This window comes from Nuphar pumila, chromosome 10 (assembly GCF_984573655.1).
Source record: "Nuphar pumila chromosome 10, dmNupPumi1.hap1.1, whole genome shotgun sequence".
Lineage (NCBI taxonomy): Eukaryota > Viridiplantae > Streptophyta > Magnoliopsida > Nymphaeales > Nymphaeaceae > Nuphar > Nuphar pumila.
In genome coordinates, this window is record NC_143258.1 from 102,608,542 (window position 1) to 102,614,541 (window position 6,000).

The following is a 6,000-nucleotide window of genomic DNA, read 5'->3' on the forward strand; positions in this document are numbered from 1 at the left end:
TGGCTTGACACCAATTTTTATATCTTACAACAGTGTAATAATCCTTTGGTTCAACATGAGAAGAAATGGAGACAAGGCAAGATGTTTATTGAAAAATTGTGAGAGACGGTGAGAAAGAGAAAACTTTGTACCCTCCATCTTAGAGTCGAGTGTATGTGCATAGAGTGTAGCATACAAATACTGGTACTCATCAAGATAGATAGGTCTGGTCTTGGCACGATTGGATCTCCTGAGGTTGGTAGATTCATTTTTGTTTTATGGAATGGATTCTAGAACATCTACTCCAGTTTCAGATGTATGTCCAATGACTTGATCCGTACTAGGTTCAGGTGCTTCCCTTTGTTCTAAGATGGGTAAAATCAACTTTGGATTCGGACCTTCAGAAATAGAAATGGGCAAAATAGGTTTATGGTGGTCTTTTTCTTCGTTAGTTTGAAAGGGAAAAATTGGTTCATGAAAAGCCACATCTCAGCTAACAAAATTTTTTTGAGTCTCCAAATCCCTTTTGACCATGTGGGTACGCGACGAATACACATTTACAAACACGATTATCAATTTTTTTTGTGAGATGGATATTATGAGCAAAACAAAGGCAACCAAAAACCTTTAGATGAAAATACTTCGGTTCAGAACCATATAACATGTTATGAGGTGTCTCACATAGATTCACATCTATCCTACATCTAGAAAGTCTATTAATTAAATAAGCAGTCGTGAGAATGCACCCTCCTCAGAATTTGACGGGCATATTTGCTTGAAAACGCAAAGCTCTCATAACTTTAAGCAAATGTCTATGTTTGCATTCGATTATCCCATTTTGTTGAGGCATCGAGACACAACTATGTTGGAGTAAAATGTCATTTTCATGAAGATATTGTTGTATGTCATTAGAAAAAAAAATTGGTTCCATTATCGGACCTTATACTTTTGATTTGAGAATCAAATTGCATTCTGATCATGATAATGAAAGCTTGCAAAATTTCTTTGGTTTGTGACTTGAACCTCATTAAATAAACCCAAATGGCCCTCGAAAAATCATCTACAATGGTGAGAAAGTAGTGGGACCCTGTCAAGGATGGTGCGGGATACCCACCCCAAATATCAACATGAATAAGATCAAACACCTTTGGTGATCGAGTTTCACTATTGGAAAATGGTTAGCAAGTTTTTTTTGCCAAAGGGAAACATCACAATGACAACTTTCAAAAGAAATGAAATCATTGTTTTGAGATAAACCTCTTAGACATTGAGAAGATGGATGACCAAGACACCAATGCCATAAATCAAAAGTTGAGTTACAATCAATGATGGTGTTGGCAAGTTTATTGGAATCTAGATAAAGAAAGTAGTCCTGCTTGCACTTTACCTACTCCAAACGTCTTCTTCGATTGAAGGTCTTGGATTTCACAATGAAGAGAAAAGAAAACAACATTATAAATCAAGTATTTGGTGAGTCTTTTAATAAAAAAATACATTGAATTTAAAAGAAGGAACATAAAGAACATGATCAAGCTCAAGATTGGTCATGATTCTAGCCGTTTCTACATGTGTCACGGGTGAGAGACTACCATCAGGAAGTTTGATTGGTTTATAACAAGTTTGAACAAAAGATAACACAAGAATCAATTGCACCTGAATCTAAAATCCAAAGGTTTGCTGAAAGATGAATCATGTTGGCCAATGTATTACCTATCAAGTTGATCATCAGAGCTTGTTTACCTGCTGGTACTGGAGAAATAAGGTGAGCAAGTTGTTCTTTGGTGAGCTGAGGTGCGACACTAGAATCGGCTAGAGGCACGATAGTGTTGTTCTTGTTTGGTTCAGTTTGAACATTGTAGGATGTTTGAGACCTTGCAATCTCAACTTGTGCAGCAAAAATTATTTTTTGTGGGAACTCATAAAGGTGGTAACATTTATCTTTTCTATGGCTTAATCTCCAACAATAATCACACATAGGCCTTTCGTGGAAGTTCTTTCCTTTGTTACGAAAATTTCTTTAAGAATGATCGGGTCATTTCCTATGATCAACAAATGCTGCCACATTATTCTCCAATATGGGAACGATATAGAGTTCTCCTTGTCTTTCTTCTTACATCAAAAGTCCACATGCCTTATTCACATTAGGCAAAGGATCCATAATCAAAACTTGGCTTCACATGCCCGTGTATGACTCGTTAAGTCCCATGAGAAACTCGATAAGACCACAAGTGTAAGTGGGAAGACAAACATGAGTTGCAAGCTCATCCCACAACATTTTCAACTTCGTGTAGTAAGTTGTAACTAGCATGTTCTCTTGTTGGGATGTCACAATGAATCTACGAATCTGAAAAAATTGTGGTCGATTGATTTATGAAAACCTTTTGCTAAGATCACACCATACCTCCTTCATGATTTCAACATATATGATGCTTTCTGACAACTCTCATGACATGGAGTTCAAAATTCATGAAAGGACCATATTATTGCATCTGGTCCAAGCAGGTAGACTCGATGATGATGAATCTAGTCTCTTCATGGATCCATTGACAAACCCAAGTTTATTCTTTGTAGAAAGTGCCACTATCGTAGCATGTTTCAATGACTGGTAATTGTCTTCAGTGAGCGACTTTGAGACTATAACCAGTAGTGCAAAAAGAAAGGACTGTCAATTGACTCACCAGAATTTTTGTTTGTGTTCAATTGATTGTATCCTTTTTTTTTCAGCCATGGTGGAATAGGATAAGACGCAAGGGTGAAAACTTTACCGGTGCTCTGATACCATGTGAAGAGATAAATATGATATTTTTCTCATTATATGGTGGGTTTACAATATTGATATTTATACAAACCAAAGAACTTTCTTATGCATGACCTTTCTTTTCACAACAAATAGGGAAAAAATTGTTCTTTCCTATGAGGATGACCTCCTTATCTACAACAAATAGAAAGATTACAAAATAAAGATGTCCTTCTCTTTTGAATGATGATCATCGTAAATTCTTGCTAAAATTTGGTACCTTCATGCATGGAAGGTGGTGCAAGATGCCTTCATTCATGGGATAAGGTCAACCTTCATGCAAGAGATAAGACCACACATCTTTCGTTAATAAGGATCCTCTGGTACCTATATCCATACCCAAAAAAAGGTGTGACGAGTGGATTGAGCGTTATAGTTAGAAATGATGACAGGCTTGGGCCCTTTTTAGATGGATATGGTAGATTACAGTACCAAGACAATGATTATAAGTAAGGCAGGCAGAACTAGGATGGCTAGGTCTCTGATCTTGGGGGTGGTTTCTCTATATAAATATATATCTATATCTATATCTATATCTATATTTATGGATTTGGAAGAGCTAATAGTGTTTGAATATTAATCAAATTCAAATTTTTGCATTCAAGTATGGATGTAGATTTGAATTTAATGGTGGATATTCAAATCTAATTAAAGATAAAAGTGTACATATTCAATTAACCATTAGATCAATATTCAATGTCACCTTTTCTCATCAAACTTTGAATTTAACTCAAACCTGATTAAACAAGACCTAATTAGGTCAGAATTAATAATATCAGGATCTGAATCCAAACCATTTGTATCCATATTTGCAGCATTTCAAAAGATAGTAACACACATGCAGACGCACTCAATCATCATGGACACGTGCATAAATATATATACACATCATTGACATTGTTCCCCTGTGACCTACTTTGTACAATTGTATCTAGAGTCTGTTTTTCTTTGGTTGAGTCTTAATGTCAAGTGTCAAGTCACTTGTAACTTTTTTTGAGCCACCCTTGTTCTTTGGTTCAGGTTGATCCATAACCTGAAGGGTTAGCCCGTAGATCTGAACTCTAATGAGCCTATGGGCAAAATTGTGAATGAATGCAAATGTGTTGAGCTTTTCTTTATTCACCCTCGTTATGATTGCTTTCAAGTGATTGCAATTTCTCTCCCTCTCTATTCTATCGCTTTCTTGCGCTCTCAACTATCAAAGCTTTTGCAGCGGCAAGTAAGCCATCAGTAGGCTTACGACGGTAAGGAAGGATCGTCGCGCTGCACTGGCCTATTGAAGAAATAGGCCTGTGACAAGTGGTACCAGAGCACATTCTCGAGCTAGGGAAGGTACTCAAGAGTCGATCTTGAGTGACGTGCCGACAAGCCATGATTTGTGAGCAAGATATCGTGGTGCCCCAATATAACTTGCGTAGCACCAAAGAAAAGGCAGTTGCCGAAGCTGAAGAGATGGATTCACCTTGGGGCTATGAGCAGATTGCCGAGATTGTCAACAAATTGGTGGCTAATGTGACTTCGCATGAGGAAGTGATTGCATGCGCAATTGAGTTGTTTAGAGGGCTTGACGATGAGGTGATGAGCCTGCGAGAGCAGGTAAACTTGATGATGGGACATGTTACTTCGCTGACTATGACAGTGACCACCCTACAAACTGAAGTAGGGGAGCTTCAACTAAAGAACCACACCCTAAATGGAGGAAATGGTGATAGGTCATCAAAGATAGATGTGTTGAGGCTAGCTAAATTTAACAGTTCTAGAGATAGCAAGGTAGTGTAAGTTTTATGAAATAGATTTTTAAAAGATATTTTTGATAAAAATATTTTGCGAAAGCCAGACACCAAATAATAAAAACTGGCTCACACTAGGGTGAGATCCGGGTCGAAGTCAGGGAAAGGGAAAAAACTTTGTATTCCACACAAATTACATGCTTTATTGTCTTTAAAATAAAAATAAACAAAAATAACTAACTATTACAATGTGTTATCTTCTTGCAGAGGGCTAAAAAAGAATAATGAATGGTTTTATTACAAACCCAAATTAATGAATTAAATAAACCTAATCTAAAAGAAAAGAGAAAAAGGGTCTTCAGTGCTTGGGCTCTAGTCCCTTGTAATCTTCACTGCTTCATTTTGACCTCAGAATGCTACAAAAGACTTTTAGTGTTTCACTCTTAAAAGGTTTTAATTAACCTGAGGGCTCCATTAAGGGCGCAAAGGGCCATTTCAGAGGGGCTTTTAGGGATCTCAGAGGGCTCTTCAATGGTATTTTTGAGGGTCTATCGCACGTCCAACCGCTTCCCTGCAAAACAAAAACACAAAATGAGCAGAACAAAGCAAATAAACAATAACAAAATCTAATATTTCAAACAAGAAAATTAAGAAACTAATCTAACAGACGATAACCAATTTGTAATAAATAACTAACATGTAACAAATAAACTAACCAAATAACAATAAAAAAACTAACTTATAACAACTAAATTAACAAACTAACTAAGAAAGCAAGAAAACAAGCTAACTGAATTTGTAAGAATTGAACTAATTAATTAACTAACAAAAAAGAAAGAAATAAAGACTAACTTAAATTCACCTTCAAGAAGTTAAACTAACAAGCAACTAACTAATTCAAGAAATTTAATTAACTAAACAAAAAACACTCTAACCGACTAATCAAGGAATTCGAGGATTAAGAATATAACTAAAGTGACTACTAACTAATGAAACTAACAAGAAAGACACTAACTGAATAACTACTAATTAAAGAATTTGATAAAATAACTAAGTAACAACCTAATAAATATAAATAAGCTAGTGTACATATTATAAAATTAACTTTAACAAATCTGAAATAAAAGAATAATAAAAACTAACCTATGATATCTACCAATAACTAATTAATAATGAATTAAAATAAACAAAAATTGACACTGTGTTTAATTAACAACTATGCAAAACAAACATTAAAATCTGCACGAAATCTAAGTGAAGTGAATCCATTTAAAATTACACTAACTAATGCCTTAATCTGCAGAAAACATGATAAAAATAAGAATATTAATTAAACTAAGCAAATCGTCAATCGGTAAAGAAAAGGAAATAAGCTATTAACTAAATCTAATTTAATTAAGAAATCAAACTAACAACTAACTAAAATTAATGTGATTCAATTAAGACTAACTCTAATTACTGGATTTAAACTAATCGTCTACAACAAAATGTGAT